Here is a 22,925-nt window from a genome sequence, read left to right on the forward strand (position 1 = left end):
TCTCTCTCTCTCTCTTTCTGTTTTTAAGTAGATTTAAGCACTAATAGATCTCTCAGGTTTGCCATACTCTCTTGCTGCAGTTCCATTTTCCATCTTTTTTGTCTGCTAAAGATTTTCTACTAATTTTACAATATACTTATGGATTAAAATTATCAAATTGCCAAAGCAAATATTAGAAGAGTGGACTAGATCCCAGATTTCAGTCTTTCATCTGTTCTAAAACACATTCAAGAGAATGTAAAGATTCTTCCAGCATTTTAAATGTATTATTTTACATGATATGTTTAATGTCAAAAATAGGAATTATTATTTTCACAAATCCCTTCTAAAGTATAACTTTTGTTTAAGTTCTGAAACATTGCTGGCAAAAGCTATCAAGTTTCAAGACATTTTTCTGTCATTTCCCCAGTACAACTACTGCAGAAGTTTATTGATGTCCGATTACTTTGTGATCTGATGTCTGTTCTTTAGGTTGGCTGCATAATCAATATCATCTGTCAACTATATAAAGGTCACAGTATAAACCAAGGGGGGTTACATTAGTCCTTACTGTTGTTAATAAAAATGCATTGAGTTATCTGTTCCATCTAAAACACACCTCAGTATGGCCGGAAGTTATGCTTCACATGCTTCAGTTGTCAACCAAAAATGCAAGTAACATAATTGTTTCAGCTGACTGAAGTATTGTTAACCAAGATCTCACTTTACAGCATGACTTGTACTCTAGACTTAACGTAATATGTAAAGCTGTTGTAGACTAAGGTCCAGATCCACAAAGATACTTAGGTGCCTAGCTCCTGACTGAAATCCAATTTGAAGTTAGAGGCTCATATAGAAGTTAGTCAACTAAGTACCTTTGTTGGTGTGGACTCAAGGTCTTCACTTGTAACAGCATAAAGTTTTCTGCATTTCTAAGTAGAATATGAATGAGTTGCTTACTTTATGATAACACCCAGGACTTAATAAGCAATGAAACTTTTGACTAATTTTTTTTTCTTTTTAAAGCATGTTAAATGAACTTAATATGTAGCTCTGGAAAACGTGAATTGAAATTACCGGTCCTAATGTGCAGTTCAGACTGAACTATTTCTTCTCTAAAAATCTGTATCAGATAGTACATACAGTGAAAGTCGTGTGTAAGGTTTCATTAACTTTACAACATAACCATCAGCTTGAATATATACAAATTGGGGAAGGAGGATTGGATTATATTTAACTGAATGTGTCTTATTTAGAAAGAGGTAGTTACATTTTTTCTCAGGTTGTAAACATCTGTTACCAAAACCTGAGAAAAGAAATGTATATTGAATTCCATTTATTATAACTCCAGTAATTGTCATTATGAAGCTATATCGATTTAAATGAAAAACAGTGATCGTGTTATAACTATCAGAGTTGTTTTCCATGAAAATCATTTCAGTTCTTGATAGTTGAACTCAATAGGAGTAATTGACAAGTTTATAAGTGGTAGAAGCATGTTGAAGATTTCTGGTAATTGGGAAGAGTTTAAGTGAACAAAACAATTCTTCATATATTACACAAGAAAATGGCATTTTAAACTACCCTGTTATAAAAAATGGGGAAGTTATATTTTTTGGTAATACATGCATTCAATATTCTAATGGCTGAAACAACGTTCAGCAAGTTTCAAGTTTATCCTATAAATTTGACCATCCAGATTTATTGACAAACCAGTAAGGCTGCTAATGGAAATCTTTTACAGATAATTTGGAGATGCAATCAGCATTCATAATTTAAAGAGTAAATTAGGTCATGGACACACTGAGCAAGTTATTGTGGGGTAAAGGGGGAAGATTTGCTATGTGCTGGCTACTTAGTGAACATTTATCTGTGTACCTCCTTCCCTGTCATGGTTTAGCTTCCATTTTACTACAGAGCAACTGCTTGCACACAGGCAGTTACTGAGTAGCAGCTGAGGCAAAGTAAATTCTTGTCCTCTTTTTATTTGTCTGCTTATGCCCCTATACTAAATATAAGGTGTGAATAACTTTAGGTTAGATAAAAATAGTGCCGGATCCATGTGAGCAATATTAGAACTTCCAGTACTGCAGGCATTTTTGATAATTTAAGAGTTGTTGAGCTTGGGTTTGAACTCATCTTCTTTAATAATAGTTGAAGAATTTTAGCATTACCCAAAAGAGAATTTTAGGAAGACAAAGGATTTTATTACATGGGTCATTACATTTCTCCATCAAGTAGATGAACATCAAATAGATGCTTACTTACACTATACATGCATTTAACAAACTCCTCTAATGGCATTATGGTGCTGACTAAACCCTGCAGCCTGGGTTGTTTATTCAACAAAATTTATCTAGTGTCCTAATGGGTTGCAGCTGCAGGACAGCCAACTATGCAAACTACCCTTTGCTGGGGCTTCTCCTGGGGTACTTCTGCCATGCAGAGCTTAGGTCCCTGCTGTAGAGCTGGGTCTAACGGGCTTGACTCCTGGCTCCACAGTTGGAAGCCTCCAGTTTGAATCAGCATTTTCAAGAAACTTGTGACAGAGAGAAAAGATCCTGCTCATCCTGGAAGACTTGGGAGAATGCTGTGGTAGCTGGGGGTCTCAGTGCTTTCAGGTTCCCCCCAGCCCCAAGATGTGAGTAGCCCTGAGTTCCCTAGCTTAGGGCAGTCAACAGACTGGTGCTTCCCTTGTGCTGTTGATCTTGAGAGCTAGACCAATTGCTGACCAAAATTAACATGTTTACCAGTCTTGCCATTGCTAATTTAAGTCACCAGTTACTGAGTAACTAAATCCTGCTAACTTTCAATGACATTTAGGTTCCAAATACCTTAAGTATAGCATATTCTTGAAAATATTGAGAATCTTAAGTCACTGCCTTGCCTTTGAAAATGGTAGTCCTAATCCTAAAACAAAGTTCTAAAGCAGGTTTGAGTGCTAATTCCTGGGTCCCTCTCTGATGGTTTTTACAAGTTTTTAAAATATTTTGTCTTTGTTTTGGAGTACTTTTTGTTTTCTTGGTGAAATTCATGGATGCCCTGTTGAGTTTTCTAAAGCTTATGGAAGCCCTTAATTCTTAGCAAGTTTGCCAGGTTATTAGATAGATCATATTATCTCTTTCACTTAATTCTGTAGAGATAAAGATAAACTTCTTGTTGGGTAAAGAGATTTTGAGTCAATGGGGCAATATATCTAGTACAGTGATTTTTAACAAGGGTGCCATGGCATTTGGGGTGCCTTGAGATCCTCTAAAGGGTTTTGGGGGATGTCCCATGTTATTACCACTGCTAGAGGCACAAACATGTTTCGCAAGATTAACCCAGAGTTTTCAAATATAATTCCGGTGTCAAAAACATTCTGTCCTGTTGTGGCCTGTCTGAATTCTTTGCAACAGAAGAATTCCTCTATTATTTTTTCTGTAGTAAAAAATGAATGAAAACGAAGGGGAGGGGGCATTTTCCAAACGATGCCTCAAGTCTAAAAAGGTTGAGAACCATTAGCCTAATGGGACGGCACCATGAGTAGGTTTTTGCCATTTAAGAAGCTATATTCAGGTAGGTATTGCATAATGCCAAGTCCTTGTCAGCAGTGTTATGTAGGCAGCTTCTCTGTTCTGTAAAAAAAAAGACCTTATCAGAAAGTGAAATATGAGCAGGGAGGTGCTGATCCAGCAATTTGCAAAGGAAAGGAGCTGGGGAGTATTCCCCAGGGTCATTCCCTGGCCCTGCAAACACCATAGTTTTGTATGGCAAGCAAGGATCCAAAGCCCTGAATTCAATGGTGTCTGCAGGGCAAGGGAAGGGTTACAGCTCTTGCACAAGTGTCCTGCCCACCTCTGCTCCACAGAGCTAGAGGTCAAGCCCTCTATTCAGGCACTTCGCTTTGGTATCAAAACCATAGAAACTTTCTGAATTTTCCATTGCACTAAGGTGATGCCACTTTTTTCTTTATTCAACTTGGAGTCTGTTAAAATGCAGATTATTTATTAATTTTTGAAAGTTGTCTTTGTCAGGCAGCATTATGGAAATTCTCTGACTATCATTGCTAAGCCAGGTGAGCCATTTAAACATGTAAATAACTTAAGATATCATGAGTTTGGCTGATGAAGAAGAAACTTTGTTGATTGATTTATTAGAATATTTTGCTGATTAGTAATTACCTCCAATGTAATTTCTGAGATTTGAGTTATGTTTTTAGTATGATATCTTGCCATATTTTTGTATATGTCAGACATAATAAGCATTTTTACATCAGTCAGTTTTCAGGCAGATGTCAGAATGCCTAATGTTGACCATTTTTTAATTACTCGTTTTGCCTGTGATCTTTCTAATTCATTCACTTCCTTCTTTTTGCATTCTTTCTCTTGGACTTTGTATTCTGAAGTGTTTCAAAGAGCCAAAATGCCCTACATGGTTGCTAACTTTCAGCCATGCTTTTTTATTTAAAATTAGTACAAGATTGCAATATTTTGAATGCTAGTTTGATGGTTTTTATGCTAGTTAAATCATCTCTGGCATTACCTTATTGCTGTAATGAAATTTCTCTTAGTTATATTTGCTACACAGATAAATAATCTGAGTAAACCTATTATCACTGGAAATGAGTTATTGCCAAAATCAGTCTCCAGGAAATTTGTATCGTTCAGTCACAATCATTTCAGTATGTACTTTGGGATTTTTTATTATTATTAATTTAGAACTTGAAGAGTAAATATCCTGTGAATCAGCTTACTGGGCACATATAGTCATGTATTTATAGGGGCTATTTAGAAGTTATCCCTATGTGCAGCTTATCAACAATGAAAATATTTTAGTTTCATACTATAAAAACAGTAAAGTATGTCTGAACATTGGGAACGCCAAAAGATACAGTAGGGGAGGGGGATAATGAATTACTAGTAAACATGATTGTGATTCCCAACATTGCTGCCTCCTTGAACATTGGTACTTTTTGATAACCACATTTTATTATCACAAATGCTGATTCAATGATGCCGAAAAATGACCATTTTATAGACTTGGTACTAGTAAAACTGCTGGGATTATACACATTGCTAAATAGAGGGCAGAAGCAATACAGTTAATGCTTGTAAAATTGTTAGTTACATAATTGGATTTTTAAAGTCTTTAATTCATAGCAACTACCTGTTTCTTAAAAGTGAATATTGTCTTCCTTAGGCAAAATACAGGTAGTCATTTTCTCCTAAATCTAAAATTTAACAAACCCACTCTTTATGCTAATATTCTTCTGTCTAAATAGGTCATTTTATATACAACTTTTTTACACATACAAGGTGTGTCACCTTGACTATGTTACTTTTAGCATACACCTAAGTCCCCTCAGCCTCCACCAACTGTTGATGCACCTATAGCAATATAGAGGTGATGCAATTTATTCCCTTACAGGAAGCAGAATATGCTATGCCAGTGGTTCTCAACCTTTTTAGATTCCAGGCACTTGTCTGTACGTTTCCTGAATATAGTTGTGCCCTGGTAGAGAACCACTGGTGTATTGCCTCAGCTTAGTGGTTCTTAATGGGCTGCTGCTACTGTTACTGCTAGGTAGACCTACCCACCTGCCTCGTGCAGAGGCAAATTGGTACACAGCAGGAGCAGCTTCTCCTGCCACACTGCTACTCAGAGACATGGGGCAGTTCCACATAGTAGCAGCAGTAGTGCACCAGTGTCAGGTTTACCTGTTTTTCCTGTGTTTCCCCAGGCTGCCACAGCTGTTGCCACTCCCAGGTAGAATTTCCCTGAATGCCTCTGTTCCCAGGAAGAGTTTATAGAGCTGAATCAGGATGGGCTGTGGCAAGATTGGACACTCCTCCTTCCATTAGGTTTATCTAATAGGTTCATCAACAGGAAGGTTGAGGTGAATTGAGGATATAATGCTAAGAGGAATTTAGTTAGTGGTGCACCTTGTATGTGTAAAATAAAAGAATAAGTCCTATATCTGATAAACCTAATACAAGCAGCAGCTTCTGCTCCTGTTCCTGCTACAGCTGTTCCCCCATCTGGCTCCACACAATGCCTGCAGGGCAGTTTCATGCAATGGTGCCCATGACACAGTATGCCAGAAAAGGTCTTGCAGCACCCTAGTTGAGATCCAGTGTGCTATACTAATACAAGGGACCTTTATGTTGATATGACTATCCACACAAAAAGTTATACCGGTATAAGATAGTAGACATAAAAACTGAACTGAAAGCAACTGTAATAGTTATAGTGGTCTTAAAATCAGGCACATCAGGGCTTATACAAAGATTATTGCAGTCATTCCAAGACCCTGTGAGTGACCATGTCAAGGTGAACTTGGTGTTCTAACCAGCAAAAATTGAGAACTGAGCATGTGATAATGAGGTAATATCAGTTTCAGCATGACTTGCTAAAAACAAGTGCTGTAAACATAATGGAGAAATAACCATAAATGTCCTACTTGGTATCAGTTTAGAACAAAGACTATATTGCCATGGTTTAACCATCCACAATGTTAGATTCCATTTTAAGCAAGATGGTGGTCTCCCTTTAGTAGGGCTGTAAAATGGCACCAGTCCATTTCACCTTGAGTTTCAGGGTTTTGACGGAACAGTGTTTCGTATCAAATTTAATTTCAATTCAAAACAGCTGTTCTGTTTTGTTTCGTCGAAACAGGCTGTTTCGACTCTGTGTCTACTTTTTGCTAGATCTACCAGGGACGGGGAGTCAGCCCCCATCCCTGGCGCTGGATCGGGCAGGGGGCAAGGAGTCAACCCAGCTGGACTGACTTCCATCCCCAGCGCTATGGTCGAAATGTTTCCACTTTCAAAACGTTTTGACTAGCCTCGTTTTGTTTCAAGGCCCTTTGTTTCATTTTGATTTTGTTGTTTCTACCTCAAAATGAGTCGAAACATTGTTGAAACAAAACAGCTGATGAAATTTCACATGGCCCTACACTTTAGCATTTGGACAGAGCTGAAGGCAGTACCAATGCAGTATTATCAAGTTCTGAACAGACCAATTATTTTTTAAGTTGATTACAAAAATGTAATTAAATAAAGGCTGTGTCATCATTGAAATATGCATAAGGGACAAAGCAAAGTTCTATAAGGAATCTTTATTCTGACAGTCTCCAAATTCTGAGTTCTTGACTTTGCAACTGTAACCTTTAAAAAAAAAGGGGGGGGGAGGGGCTACCCATGAAATTTTATAAGCCTTAAAAGGAAAAAGCTTCCACAATGCAGTCCCAGAATTAATCTTCTACATGGGTCCACAACAAAATTGAAACCCAAGAAGTCACTATCAAGAAGATTTGGAAATGGTTATAGGCCATTTTTCCTCATGGATCAGTCACAAGAGAAGAATATGGTAATACTTTCCAACTCGTTTAAATGCCTATCTTTTAGGAAAATGAAATGTTTCAAACCTTCTATATATAAAAATCCTGGTCTCTGTTCCTGACTTGGGAGAAAAGGAAGATGGATTGAAAGGTGTCGTAATAATTACAGACAAAGAGTATGTAATCCGAATGCATAATTTGTCACATTTGTTTTGAAAGGCAATAGGTTTAAATGGATGAGGCTTTCAGAAATAAAGACTTTACTTCTACTTCTGACCCTACCGGATGTGACCTTGATCAGTCTCTTGTGTCCTTACTTGTAAAAGAGGTGAATGATGCTAAAGCAAAGGTCTGTCATGTCACTGGAGAGTAAGAGCTCTCGAATGCCCTAATAAGAATTCCTTGTTTCCTCTTGATTCCCAAAACAAATGTATCTTCCTTTAAATGTGGGGTGGCAGCTCCAGCTGTACTTCTCTGTTCAGTCCCCTGTACCTACTTTGTAGGAGTTTGGTACACCAGCATTTAGTAAGCTCTGATGAATGAAGCATGCTATATGGAGGGAATTCTGAAAATTCCATCAAATAGGTCCTGTTGAGTATGTAAAAATGGTGATTATCAGAAATGTTTAATTTGCTCAACCTGGGCTAGATGTTGGTAAATATAGCAAAAGAGACCTCTCAGGGCTTCTCTAGCTGGAACTTTTGGTGTGCAGTAATCTAGGGTATGAATATATAGTGTACTTGCTATTCATTACTACCTTCTTGTGTGGGTACTCTTAGTAGATACAAGAGTTTACTCCACTTTCTATTTATACTGTATAAACAACTAGTTGTTCATTGATGGACAATTATTTTCCATATTTCTATTAATTTAGAATCTTGTAACAAGTATACTCACTCACTATAGGCTACTGAGAACAAGAACATGTGTCTTAGGGCATTTATACACATAACTTTTGGTCCTGCAATGTGCTGGAGATCTGGCGGGTCACAGTAGACTCAATGTAATCAGGTCTGCTCTGCACGTGAGCTGACGCACACTGTGCTGCTTTGCATGCAGTTGTATAAGCGGCAAAATGGGCATCAGTGCACAAAAAACGGCAGTGGTGTGCTTTTGAACTAAAACACCTCCACTTGTGTTTTAGTTCAAAAGTGCATGCATTTCATCACTTATACAACTGCATGTGTTACAGTCCCAGGTGCTTTTAAAAGTGCTCGGCACTAGTACATGTACAAATGCCCTTAGATTTTAAAATGTTTCAAAGAGGAATGAGGTACCTCACATTTACTGCTCACTAAGAGTGAGAATTATTGTGGAGTAGATACTGGATGCATCTCCACATGCATTTAATCCAGGATCAGTATATGCATGAGTAAACGCTCTCAGGCAGGCATCTACACATTGCAGGGAAGTGAGAGCAGATTTACTGCTAAAGTCAGCAAACTGCTTCAACTTCCTGGGGCCCTGCAATGGGCCCATGCTGCCAGCAGGGGGAACTCTAGGCTCCCCCTAGGTCAGGGGCGAGCAATTATTTTGGGCAGAGGGCCGCTTATTGAGTTTTGGCAAGCCATCGAGGACCGTATGACAGGCAGCCCAGGGCAGATAAATATAAATTTTCTAAAATTTTTAGGTGCCCTGCGGGCCAGATAGAATGGCCTGGCGGGCTGTATGAGGCCCCTGGGCCACATTTTGCCCACCCCTGCTCTAGGTGCTAGCCCAGGGGTTGGCAGAGAACACCAGGCCAGGAGACAGCTGTCTCCTGGCCAGAGCTGGGACATTACACCCTGCCCTTGAGGGCTGCTTGCTGCTGGGGCAGGGACAATGTCCTCCTGCCCCAGCAGCAGGGAGCTCCTGGCTCTGGCTCCCTGATCAAGGGCAGGGGACTTGGAAAAATCTGCAAGGGAGGGAGCTCGCAGGTCCCAGGATCGTGCCCCGAACCACCAGTGGGGCAGCTAGCTTACTGCTAGCCTGACCCACCAGCAGATGAGGCAGTGACCTGGGACCTATCCCACCCCTGCAGCTCTTTCCAAGCCCTGTGCCTCGCTCACCCAGCATATGGCTGGAACCTGCCCCTGTCCAGGACAGTTCCTAGTCCCTGCTCCATGATAGTGGGGCAGAGGCTGGGGAGCCTGTTCCCCGCTCAGCTCTATGAGCTTGGAGCTGGGCAGGGAACAGGCTAGGGAGCTTGTTTGCCACTCTGCTCTGCGCTTACAGAGCTTAGCAGAGAACAAGCTCCCCAGCCTGTTTCCCGTCCAGCTCCATGCTCACAAAGCCAAGCAGGGAACAGGCTCTCCAGACCCCACCGGCAGGAAGCTCCCAGCACCAACTCAGTCACACAGCTAGCACTGGGAGACAACGGTCTCCCAGCCCAAGCCCTGCAACCATGGAGCTTGGGCTGGGAGGTAAGGATCTTGCGATCTTGTAGCAAAGGGTTTGGAGCTCCCTGCTGCTAGTGGCAGGGGTACATAGTCCCTGCTTGAGGTCCAGTGGTGGAGCCTGCCCTAGCAGCAGGCAATTCCTAGGGGCAGGGAGCTATCTGCCACACATCCTGGTGGCTGACTGACCAGGAACAGATTTGCTCCCAGTCAAGTTCTACACAAGCATTACTGCACCGCTACTAATTGTGAGAAAATTTCCTACTTGCATTTGCAGGTAGCAAATTTATTCACGATTAACGAGGTTTACTGCTTAGTAAGCGCATGCATGTGTAGATGCATGTGTGTACTGCTCAGTAAACTACTACCCAGTAAACCATCTCATGTAGATGCACCCATTGTGTTGTAAAATCCCACTCTCTTGCTCTCTACTAACTTCCCTGTGTAACCAGACATCAGTTCTGCCTCCCTTTTAAGTTCTTACTCCAAAGCAGGCAAGCTCTAGAACTCTTTCAAGAGGCTTTTGGAAATAATTTTAACAGCAAACTGTTTTTCCTTAACCTTTTATTTGCAAACAGCTGAACCATTTTTATTTAAACTTTCAAAAACCATTTAACTTGTGGTACAAAATAAGCATTGAAAGTTTCAACCCAAACAGCTACAGCAAAATTCTTGCCTTACTGAAGTCAGTGGAAGTTCTGCCATTGACTGCAGTAAAGTCAATAATTTATCTAAAATATGGCAAAATTGTAAACAACTAAAAATTGGGCTTAAAGTAAAAGTAGTGCTACCAACTCCATTTATTACAAATTTGTACAGTTGTTATAATTCATTCACTAAATGACAACTGCTATCTGTTTCCATTCATCAAGAATCTTTTAAGCATTGCTAAGAGCAGAAAAATTCCAGTATTTAGTATTTGGCAGAAATCCTAGTTCATGTATTAGAAAGGATCTACAGTCATCTTTATTTGGTTTTAACCAATCAAGGACTATTGTATTAGCATTTGGTAACAATATACAAAAGCTGCTATGTCTTCTCTGCTGGAGGTGAGAGTGCCTGTTTCGAAGAAGTTCTGTTTAGCAAATTCCACCAAATTAATGTCCATGATGTCTTACATGTCTTATCTAAATATTCCATTGATGCAGCATTCTCACTGGATCTTTGCTCCTGTGATACTACAAAAAATACCGTTGCTCATGGGCTGTAGTGGAGGTGACTAACATCAGATAGGTAGCTAATTAGGACTCCAAAAGCTGTATTGTTTGAACAAGTCAAAACAAAGCATGGGACATCCTTGTTTCTCAGTTAATATAGAAAAAGGTGTGCGTTTCTGCAACAGATTTTTAGCAAATGGGTTTTTAATAAGTTTTTACAGCAAATTTGTCTTATTTCCTCTTTTCTCTTTCCTGCATTCCCTTGTCTTGTATTCCCACTGCTGCCTCTCCAAGTTCCAATGGGGAAAATGCCTGGCTCTCCTCAGATTTTCAGGTCTCCTATTGCTGCTGCTTGTATTCCCACTGCTGCTCCTATTATTCCTGTATTTCCTTCCCTGTTGTCAAAACTGCTTTCTGTACTAAGTTTCTTTATCAGCAAAGGAATGATGCCCATTCTCCTTCCCCCTGCACCATCCTGTTGTCAGTAATTGCTAATAACACAAATCTAAATTTATACTATAAGCTCTTTGGGTTATGCACCTTCTCTTTTCTCTGATGTGCCTCCCACCGTGTAGATGCTATATATGTAGTAGTACTCAAAATGTTTTAAGGTATTTGTCTTCTCCTTCAGTGTAAAGAGAAAAAGGCATGGAGTTGTAGCCTCATCAGCCATTCATATTTCTTGAGTTTTTTCATTATGATGAAAAATCGACCCAGTATAAAGCAATACCATTTATTTTAGAGTATTTAGGGGGGAAGGAGTGTAAATAAATGAACTTATTTTTTTAAAAGCTGTAAAACTTCAATAATAAAATTATATTGGAAGATATCTGTGTGGAACTCTGACTATTGTTCTTAAGGAAGACCACAGACAGATTGGAAATGTGTTATGTCACAACATGAATAAGAGAGGTCCTGTAAGGTCCTGAATAATCATTTCAATTGGAAATGCAAAGACATTCTCAGTCATTACTTGAGTTACTGCTTCTAAAAAGAAAGCAAAGGGGAAATGCAATCAACCAAGTACCTTCCCTAAACTGTTCTGTTTGTTCCTCAGCTATGGTATTTTTCAGCTGTAGTTGTAAGTCTAGTTCTTTGTGCACAGTATTATACCTGTGATGTAATGGTGCTTTGGTTGGGGCCCACTGTGAAACATAAACAAAGTTTGAATCTCTTACCAAATGCTGACTGAGAAATCACTGGGACTTGTTCTGTGCAGATATTAAATAATGACTGGAAAATAACCTCTGGGTGAGAAGAAGCTGGAGACAGAGGTGGGAGCTAGAACTGTGTATGTAGGAAGAGATCACAGGAGAATCAAGGATTCCAAGGAGGCTCTGCTGGGGGTGGATTGGTAGAAGTGCAGCAGGATTCTTGAGTCCTGTCATGCCTTAGGACAGGCGTGGGCAAAATATGGCCTGCTGGCCGAATTCAGCCCACCAGGCCATTCTATCCAGCCCGCAGGGCCCCTAAAAAATTTAGAAAATGTATATTTATCTGCTCCTGGTGCCTGTCAAAGATGACAGGAGTCAGGGGCAGTAAGACCCAGGGCCAGGAGCAAGAGGGTGTGTTGGGGGGGGGGAGAGATTTTGTGTGTGTGTGTGTGTGTTTTCATAGGGCGACTCCCACATGCACACCCCACTGTACACATGCACCCACACCCCTCTTACACTGCCATACACACAGACCACCACACCCCCTCACACACCCCAGCCACCCTCCCCACACACAGCCCCTGACAAACCCCATACCCACCCATACCCCACATATCCACACACACCCACATACTTCCTCACCCCACACTCACAAGCCCACACCCTCTGTCACATACTCGCATACTAACAGCCCCCCACAAACCTATACCCATGCCCTCCACCCCCTCCCCACAATATACAAGAGTAAGACTTCATTTTAAGCTATTGTACAATCACCTCTGTACACTCCAGAAACGCATGTAAATCAGGACACACATTTTTTGGAAATCAAATTAACGAATGTGGTAGATGTTCGATTTTTAGAATATAATTTGGTATTTTTCTGTTTCTGAGATGGCAAAACCCCTTGCCGAAAGGAGTATTTCCAGGGGCAAGGGGAGAGACTTCTGGTAGCCAAGTTGGGGGCTAGGGGGGCAAGAGTTCCAATTCCAAGATGGCAGCCAGGGGGTGGGGCATCTATCATGGGGTAGGGCTACAAATGAGACCCTCAACAGCTTCCCAAAGTTCACTAAGTGGCCCTCCACCTGAAAAAATTGCCCACTCCTGCCTTAGCAAAAATGTAGGGGGTGGTTGCAGAGCCTGAAGAAGTAGGTGCCTGGGAAATACCATCTGCTGGGAACTAGTTCATTGTCTGTGCTGCTATTTGAATGTTAACAGTATTGGTGGTTAGGAAAGGCATATGCAATACAGTATACAGGTTAATTGATCTATGAAGCATATACCTGGCTGGCCTTATGGGAGAGCAAAGGGACCAGCCACCGTACTCCAAGCTCATTGGAACAAAACTCAAGAATATTGTGTTTTTAAACAGTGGAGCACAATTACTTTTTAATATTGCCTTTGAATATTGAATATTTTTACATTAACCAATTTGAACAAATATATTGGTACATGGTAGTGGTTAAAAGACACAATTTTTTTGTGATTTTTTGTTTTTTTTTGAGACAGTAATAAATCACCAGGCAGCCAAACGCCTTCTTATGTTCTAGAAACTCAATGTTTTACTTTTCAACTAGGCCCCAGTCTGAGGCCAGTCCTGAGCATTGTGATGTTGCATGATTTTTATTTCCCTAGAATGGTCTAGAAGCAGGACACGGAATACTTACAACAACGAACAATATTTGTAAGGGAGTTGGGGAAGCTTGGAAAGGATAAAAAGGATAACGTTTTAGACTCTTTGTGATTAGGTATGTTTTAGGTGCAAGAAAACAGAAGGAGACTGGAAGGTTTTCCTAAAGAAAATCTCACCTGCTTTGCCCCATTTCTCAGAACAGTAAGCTGGAGAGTGTGACAGGTTTTATTTTTCCTGGTTTTTAGTAGAGAGTTTGACTGCTAGAACAGAAACTCATTGAGGTATTGAAGACTGTATTGTGTGTGAATAATAATAAGAAATAGTGAATTAATAAAGAGGAAAAGAAATGATGATCATTGGCATTATATTAAATTGGGAGGATGTGCTGTGCAGAATCCCCGAGGGCTTCGTTCTGGGACCAGTCTTATTCAGCACATTCATTAACGACCTTGAAGGCAAGGTTAATTTGATATTGATCAGATTTACAAATGACAAATCTGGTAAATAAAGATGATTTATTAAAAATGCGGAGGCAATGTGGTAGTTTCATAGTCATTGAATGAAATGAGATAAGATTTAATATAAGGAAAGGAAAGATGCAACTTCCAAGAGAGAATAACTAGCTACATGGCTACAAATTAGAGGAGTACTAGCGTGCATGCTAGATAAATAATCATCTGACTGTTAGTCCATGGAGTGATTCCACTATAAAAAATACCAGTTCTTTTCTAGGAACTGTACAAGTAAGATTACATTTGGAGCTCTTCCAGCAACTGGTTAAGAAAGATGTGGTAGCCCTTTTGGTGGGCAGAAGCATTTGGGCCTTGTGGTTACCTCTGAAGAAGAAATGATGGCAAAACCTTAGGTGATTTGGTTACAAATGACATTTCCTGTTCCTTCAGTGGTTGTTTGACAAACAGCACAAAACTCCCTTTTGCAGAAACCAGAACTAATGCACAACTGCCTTGTTGCAAAAACCCATTGTCTTGGTACTTTGCCTATAGGGTCTTGAATCATTTTTAGACATTTTACAGTTTTCACTTTTGCCCCTGAATGGGGGAAAGCCATCTAGTTCCTCCTCAGGGATCCCATGGCCTTCAAATGTGAGTTGGGCATAACCCCCTTTTTGTGAAGGTGCTTTGCAACATAAAGAAACCTCAGAGCTCAAGTGATCAGACAAAGGAGAGAGCTTGAACCCAGGCAAAACTCCTTAATGAGGATCTGGGTGTTTATGCATCACCAAACCCTAATAGAAAAGCCATCAATACCTTCTGGCACAATAAGACAAATGAAGCAGAAAAGTTTAGAGGTGGGTATTCAAAACAGTTCAGGGGGTTGAAAATATAGTTTACAAGGACTGATTATGATTTGGTAAGGAGGGAAGAATATTATGATAATTCCACAAATATTTAAATGATGTAAGGAAATGAAAAATAATACTACGCAATATGCCAAGTAGCTCAAATCAATAAAAAGGAATATAACTAGGAAATTAGGGGGGGATGCCTGATAAGAAGTACAACATCGCAAACCTCAGTGTAATGAATAAGCTAAGTCACTAATTTAGAGCTTATTGGCATTGCTTCTGACATCAATAGCCTAGCTTCCATTGCATGCAGAGCCCTTGATAATGTAAGTATTCTCATCACATATATTATTATGTGTACTGTTGAGTTATTCCAGTCATGTAACCCCCCTCCCCCCATCACCAATACCAATCTAATCTATCTGCTGATAAATATTTAAGGGGTACCAAAAATGTTAGCGAGATACAATTTTAAACTAAGCCTATAAAACATTAAATTGAAATCTGCTCCAGCCTTTCCACATTTCATACATTAATGCCACTTAGAAGCATGTCTTGAGGGCTGGATCCTGACAAGGGGAAGCCCAAGCAGTTGGCAGAGGTTAAAGACAGGGCATGGCTACTTTTTAAGTGAGTTCGTGTAAGAAAAGATTGACTTTCCAGTCTGCCCAAATTGTACTCGGGCAGTGTAGAAAAGCAGCTCTTTGATTCAGGGCATGCACTCTTTAATTTGGCAGAAGTAAAAAGACCACAAGGCTAGCCTTTACTAGTGGAGGATTAGGTACTGGGGAACTTCTAGGCTACCTCCCCTACCCTCTTGTCCCAGGCTCATTTGAATATGCTCCTTCCTTCCTTCCTAGCATGTCATAATAAGATGGTGGTAGCTCACATAGGAAAGCTAACTTTTCCATCATGACACCAGAGTTGCCTTATACAGGAAAAATTCTCCACTTGCCATCTTCAGCTACTTTGGAGTCACACACTAGATATAAGACAAAGTAGCCTTAGCACACACAAGTATCTGGCCAAGCAGATGTAGCTTGTAGTCATTACATCTATTCTGGATTTTTTGTCACTTAACCAAGCTTTTCTGTTATCAGTTGTGTTTGATTGCCTTATATCAGGAGTGTAACTACCATTCTTATTTTAAGAAAAGTCCTGCAACCAAGTAGCTGAAACAGTAAGTCACCACTTAAAAACAAGTACATGGTAAGGCCTGAGTAGGAGCTGAATTGTGCAGTTCAGGAGCTTCCCTGAAAACGAACATAACCGATGTGGGGTATGGGGCATTGGTGTTACTGCAATTGTATATTTTTGAGTGTCTTGAGAGACTGACTGGAAGCAATTGTAGACTGAAGAAATTGTAGCAGGGCTTTAACAGACCGAAAGAAAATTTTTGGAGCAAAAACACTGATTCATCCTGGGCACGAGATGCTAACTGCAGTAGCCTAATAATACTGCACAGTAGTACATCACAGCACAAATAGTATTAACACATTGCTGCTCATTGTTATTAGGCTACTGCACAGTACTGTCACTAAAGAGGCATTTGCCGGCACTGCTACACACACAACTCCGGTTACTGCACATTTATTTAATACTTGATTATACAAGTACTAAATGAAATGCACAGTAACCACTGCACATTAATGAACATGTAGATATGCCCCCTGTGTTCAGAGAAACGGAACTTTGTACAAATTAATGCACAGAGCCCAGAACTATGCATAAGTGTTTGGCCCAAAAGAGGTAAGACAGTGCTTTACAGATGCAGGTAGCTAGGGTTTTCTGAAGGAGGTATTAACCACTGGGGTCAGCTATGACTAGATTGAGTTATAATTTTTTCATTGATCAAAATACTGATTTGTTGAGCTCCAAACAGCTTTGGTTTGAAGACTATTTTAGGCAAAGCCAGTTATCCATAAGCAATAGTTTACCTAGTGGTGGGCAGCCAAGGCATGAAACCTGGGTGCCCACCTATACGGTCACCTATACAGTGCCACCAGCCCAGCCACCACTATTGCCCAGAGCACAGAGCTCTGTCTATGGGGCTCTGACAAGGGGTCTCAGGACTTCTGGACTCCTTGCTGTGGAGTTGGAAATTCAGTCCTAGTTGGAGAGGGAGCTCCAATGTTTTCAGGTTCTGTGGCAGCAAGCTTGGAAGTTCTTGTGAAGCTAGCTGCCTCACAACCAGGGTTTCCTATGCTTCCAATATCCACTGGGCAGATTGTCCTGGCTCCCAGACCCCATGGATCAAACTGGTGATCCAGTTTGCCTGGAAGCCTGGAGGTCCTAGGTTACCCAACACAAAGCAATCTGCATGCTGGCACTTTCTGGCGAACATTTTTTCTTTTCGAAACACTGTAAGAAGTATATTTAAAAAAAAAAAAAATTCCAACCAATTTTAAAACCAAATTAAAAAAACGTAATAGTTATGTGGAAATTCTGCATTTCAGACAGTTGTAGTTGCAAGCTCAGTTCCTCTTTCATGTCTTTCTCAAAAGCTGTGGTTGAAGCTAGAGTCATGCTGGTGGTCCACATGTCCCTCTGTGTCTGTGTGCAATTGGATCTAATGCTGTCAAGAAATACAGTATTTTCCCAAAATATATTCTGGCTTGGTATCATTCCTTCCTTGAGAGCTGGTGAGACAACTGAAATGCTACCCTGAGCATATTGAATCTTCCAACATTTGTGCTTGTCCAAATAGTGAAATTGTCTTTTTTTAATGTGGGTTATTTTTATTAACAATATGAGAATTATTTTATACCTGACTGGAGTAGGAAGTGCTATATGGCCTGTCACAATATAGGTGAAAATGGAATAAGAACATTTTTAATTTATTTGGCTTTACAACACATACACTTATTGTGCTGTCATTATTTTTTTTTTTATCCTATCATGTATAGTGAAAGTCATCCCTCACTTATTAAAACATTTTTTAAAAGATTTTAGGCCAGATCCAAAGCTGGTATAAATTACTGATCAGGCCCTAATGTATGTTTTCCTTCCAACCATGTCTAGGACTTGTTTGTGCATAAAGGAATCATGAGTTTCTAGTCACTTTCCATCAGCATTGCAAAGCAAAGGAAAGGTTCTCCTTGTCACCTGCTTTCCCTAATACAACTGCAGTAATATGGCTACTACAGACTTTTTCAACAATGGGAAGGTTTAGAAAAACAGACAACACCACAGGCAATGAATATGTGAAATTGGTGTGATGCCAAATAGCACCATCATCATTAATACAGTAACCAAGTAGTAAGGGTGCAGACTTGATGCTTATACATTACAGCTGTCAGTGTCAGACTGTCCAGCCATTCAAGACATTCTGCCTGAAATGATGACTTCAAGTTACCAGCTAGAGTAATAAACAAGCTACACTTCCAAATGTCAGTGTGTTATCCTCTTTCCTGCCAAAAGCTAACCACCTCTGAAAGGTTCTGAATACTGTACCTTCAACTCTTGACTTCAAGAAGTACTCAGCAACTTTTAAAGGTTGCCACCAATATCTTTCAAAATGTTTAAAGATGCTGCTTAGTAAAGTGAACTACGGTATTCCAAAAATTTAACCTTATTCCTTTGCGTAGGAAACAGTGGCTTTCACTTTTATGTATGCATTCAGCATTCTGAATTTTGGGATGAATGGCTTATGCAAATAGATTTAAGCCTAATGATTTCTCACAAACTGTTTGTCATGACAGTTGCTATGAGCATTTGCAATTCACTATTCATTCTTGCTTTTAAAAAAGTTGTCCCCTTTTACTGTCACAGCCTAGCCTCCCTTCCCTAGGAATTGTTATGCTATGTGTCTGTACTCTGCCTAGTTAATTGACACCTAAGAACAGAGGATTATGTGATCTGTAGAAATGTTTTGATTAGGGCTGCAGGTACTGTGTGCAGCCATAAGCAATAGACAGTATCAAATCATGTTACCCCTGTATGACCATACCAGATACATGGGACCAAATTCAATTTCACTGCTACAAACTGCAGGTCACTTATGTAAGTCATTCACTGGCATTTGCTTTAGCTCTACAGGGCCTCTTGGACCCTCAGCACTCTGCTCCCCGTCCCCTTCAATATGTTGCTGTCTTTTCTGCAGGAGACAGCAAAGAAGGACACTGTCAGTTATCAGGGACAGAGTGGGAGCAAAGAGCAGTCTTCTACACCTGCCCCCTGGCCTGGAAAGCACAACTTTGAGTTGACTTTATACCAGGGGTGGCAAAATATGGCTTGTGTGCTGGATCCAACCCACCAAGGGGTTTTGGATATGGCTTGCGGTGGGTCCCTCAGTCCTGCCTGGCCTAGGTGCCAGAGGGCAGTCTGAGCTGTGGCACATGTGGCCAGTTCTGCTGACCTCAACGGCATGGCAGGGCTGAGGCAGCACGGAAGCCAAACTATTTCCTGGCAACTCTGGCCCATCTACCCTGCATCCACCACTGAGGGCAGGACCTGCACAGGCAAGGTGCTCAGCTGTGTGGCTGGGATGGGGCCGTGGGCCAGTGGGGAGCAGCGTCCAGGAGTGAGATGGACAGGTGGGGCCAGGGAGCCCCTGGGATTCTAGGGCAGTGAGAGCGCAGGGATGGGACCAAGTTGTGATCTGCTGCCTGCACCCTGCTGTGATGGGCACAGGTTTCACGGGCAGGGGTATGCAGGGAGCATATCACAGCTCTGCCCAGGCCTCGCACTGTCACCACCTCAAGGTCCTGGACTCGGTCCCAGATGCAGCTCTCCACCTGCCTGCAGTCCATTTGCATCCACCCAGCCATGCACCCTGCTCATACAGCACACAGGCTTGTGGGCAATGGATTGTGGCTCTGTCCTGCGCTCAGGCCACATGCTGTCACCACCCTGTAATCCTACCCCATGATCCCCAAATACTGTTCCCCACCTGCCAGCAACCCCATCCCACAAGGAGTTTTGGTAACCTGTTGTGCAGGGGGTGGGAAGAGGAGGTGCTGACCTGGCCCATGACAGCTTGACAAAGCTACCTATGTGACCTGCAAGCCCAAATAATTGCCCACCTCTGTTTTACAGCATTCCAGCTAGGGGGCTGTGCAGGCCACTACACAGCTTTATTTTTAAAGCACTACAAAAGAGTATGTGTCCTTAGCCTTAGGGTGACCGTTTTTTGGTCAAATTAACAAAATTGTGTGGATGAAAAATGGGACTGCTTCACACATGCTCACACTCATGCTTTCTGGTGCACTGAGCTGAGATCACAGTCTGATGAGCGTGCCAGGAAGCTGAGGGGAATGGAGCATCCCCTTTTGAGATTTGGGAAATATAGTCATCCTACAGAGCCTGCACAACTGGGAAAGCTTTTGAGTGGCTGTCTTCACTGCAGCACTATTTCAGTCAGGAGAAGCCTCTTGGAAAACATAACCCTGAATCCCTACCAGGATCATCATAACGGAGGGCTGCAAAGGACCTCATGAGGTCATCTAATCTAGTCCTCTCCTCAAAGCAGGATTATCTTTAAACCATCTCAGCCTGCCTAATCTCCTCTTGAAAATCTCCAGAGATGGAGATTCTGCATCTTCCCTAGCTAGCCTTTTCTAGTGCTTGACCACCCTCATAGTAAGGAAGTTTGTCCCAGTCTCCAACCTAAATTTCTTCATGAGGCCATTGCTCTCTGCATTCTCCCCTTATGCCTAGAGACCTACTTAAATCGTGATGAGACTAAACAATTTTCATGGGTTGGTCACAGCATAAAGAGTATATTTCACAGATATTTCCTAGATGTTCTCCTCTGGCCCTGCACCTCAGCACTGATTGGCAGAAAGGCCCTGGCAGGGGAGGAGGGATGAAGGAGTGGCTAACATCTTGTCTGCTGGATGCCCTGCATGCAGCCCTGCCCCTCGGTGCTGATAGGCAGAGAGGACCTGGTGCGGGGGAAGAGGGACAAGGGTTGGCCACTATCTTGTCTGCTGTTCTTCATGCTGCCCTACCAGCTGGAGCCTTTCCCTCCCCCTGGCTGGGCTGCAAGTGAGGCCAGAAGCAAGGACCACTGGCTCCCACTGGGGAGCCAGCATTCTGCTTTTATTAAGTTTGGGGGTGGGGGTTAGTTGAGTTCATGGACAGTTCCAGATTTTGCAGTTTCCATGAAATCTGCAGAATCATGAATTGGATAGACCCCTACCTATGGCCATAGAGAAAAGACTACCACCATCCTCTTTATAATTGTTCTTCAAGTATTTGAAGACTGTTATCAAATCCTCTCTTCAGTCTTCTTTCTTCCAGACTAAATAACTCTAGTGCTTTCAGCCTTAGTCATGCTTCCCGGGCCTCTAATCATTTTTGTTGCTCTCTGCTGGCTTCTTTCCAATCTATCCACATCTTTCTTGAAGGGTGGGGGACCAAAACTGGACATAGTACTCTAAGTGAGACCTTGCTAATGCTGAAGAAAGTGGGAGATTTGCAAGAGACACTCCTGTTAATAAAACTGAGCATTCTGTTGCTTGGGTTTTTGTTTGTTTTTGTTGTTGCTGTTGTTTGTTTTTTGCAAAAAAGTAGGATGGCAAGGTGTTTTTGAAATAAGAAAAAGAAAGCCTAGCATATTGGGAGTAGAAAAACATCATGATGTCTGACATGTCTTTCAGAAAATAAGGAAGCCTACATCTGTACAATATGTGGCTATGCCCAATACTCTGTTTCCAGCCCACCCTGTCTTATGGGACACCAGCTGACTCTGTCTTGAAATCATGCTTCTGTAACACATACCAGCATACATCCAGCTTTCAGGTATGCTTGCCCAGATGTGAGCAATGCTGGGTAAATTTTGAAGTTGTAACTCCAAAAACTTGTGACAAGCCTTCCTCCCACACTTCAGCCTCATATCCCATTCAGCTAGGAAGTAGGGTACTTAGGTCTTGGCCTCCTCCAAGGGGGATTTGAACTTGTCTTCATCTGCTTTCAAACACAGGGCACATCTATATGTGTGCATTTACTGTGCAGCAACTTAAATTACTGCGCAGTACAGGCGTGTGTTTACACATGATGCCTGTACCTCACAGTAAAAATGGTGACTTATGCTGACGTGAGCATAAATTTGATACCTGCATCAAACTGGTATCAAATTTATGCCTGATTAGTTACTGCACAGTAATGTGTGGACGCCTTTACTACACAATAACACTGTGTGTGTGGATTGACTTGGGACTAACTTCCTCCACTTAGCTCATAAAAGTCTGCTCTTCTGTGCAACATCTACCTTTGCATAGTACCAACAGTGTAATGACAAATTTCACAGTCCTAATATGATAATGTCCATGTTAGCATTGTTCCCATGCATCTATATGAAGGTCTACTGAGACTTATTCTCTTGCCACTGCATGTGTTCTTTGTATGTGCTAAATTACCTGTAATGGGACAATACAAAAAAGATGAAAGACAGCAGCTGGATCTGTGCTAGAACATCATCCCTTCCTCAGCCCTCCCTTGAGACCTCTCATCTTGCTGATATACTCGGTTCATGAACAGTAGCACTCCAGGTGGGGAGTGCAGCCCTCCCCTCAGTGTGTGGACTTTCCAGCTCCAGGCTATATTCCCCTTCCCTTGCACCATTGTTTAGCAGAGGGCCCTTATATTTGCATATTCAGAAGCATATTTGCGTGAAAAAAAATATGTCCCATTCCCTACATTTCAAATGCATTGTTGTCCCCTTCCAGTGGCCTGTTGTGTTTTCTAAGGAGCCTGGTAATAGAAACACTAGTGAGGAAAGAGAGAGAGCAAGTGAAAGTAATTTCCATTCTTCCCCTTGAGGTGAGCAGTTTAAAAATGGGTTTATTTTGTTCAAATTCAACGTAAGTACTTTTCAATATTGGAGGTATACTTTTGCTTAGGTCCAATGGACTCTACCAAATCAACCTCCTACTCAATTCAATTAATGTTCCTCCTCCGCCCCCCCCCCCAGCCGACAAAGACTATGAGGAGCAAGGTTTGGGTATAAAAACACAGAATCTAAGATTAAAAAGTCTACAGAGATTATCAGAGGAGAG

The sequence above is a fragment of the Alligator mississippiensis genome, chromosome 5 (genome assembly GCF_030867095.1).
Source record: "Alligator mississippiensis isolate rAllMis1 chromosome 5, rAllMis1, whole genome shotgun sequence".
Lineage (NCBI taxonomy): Eukaryota > Metazoa > Chordata > Crocodylia > Alligatoridae > Alligator > Alligator mississippiensis.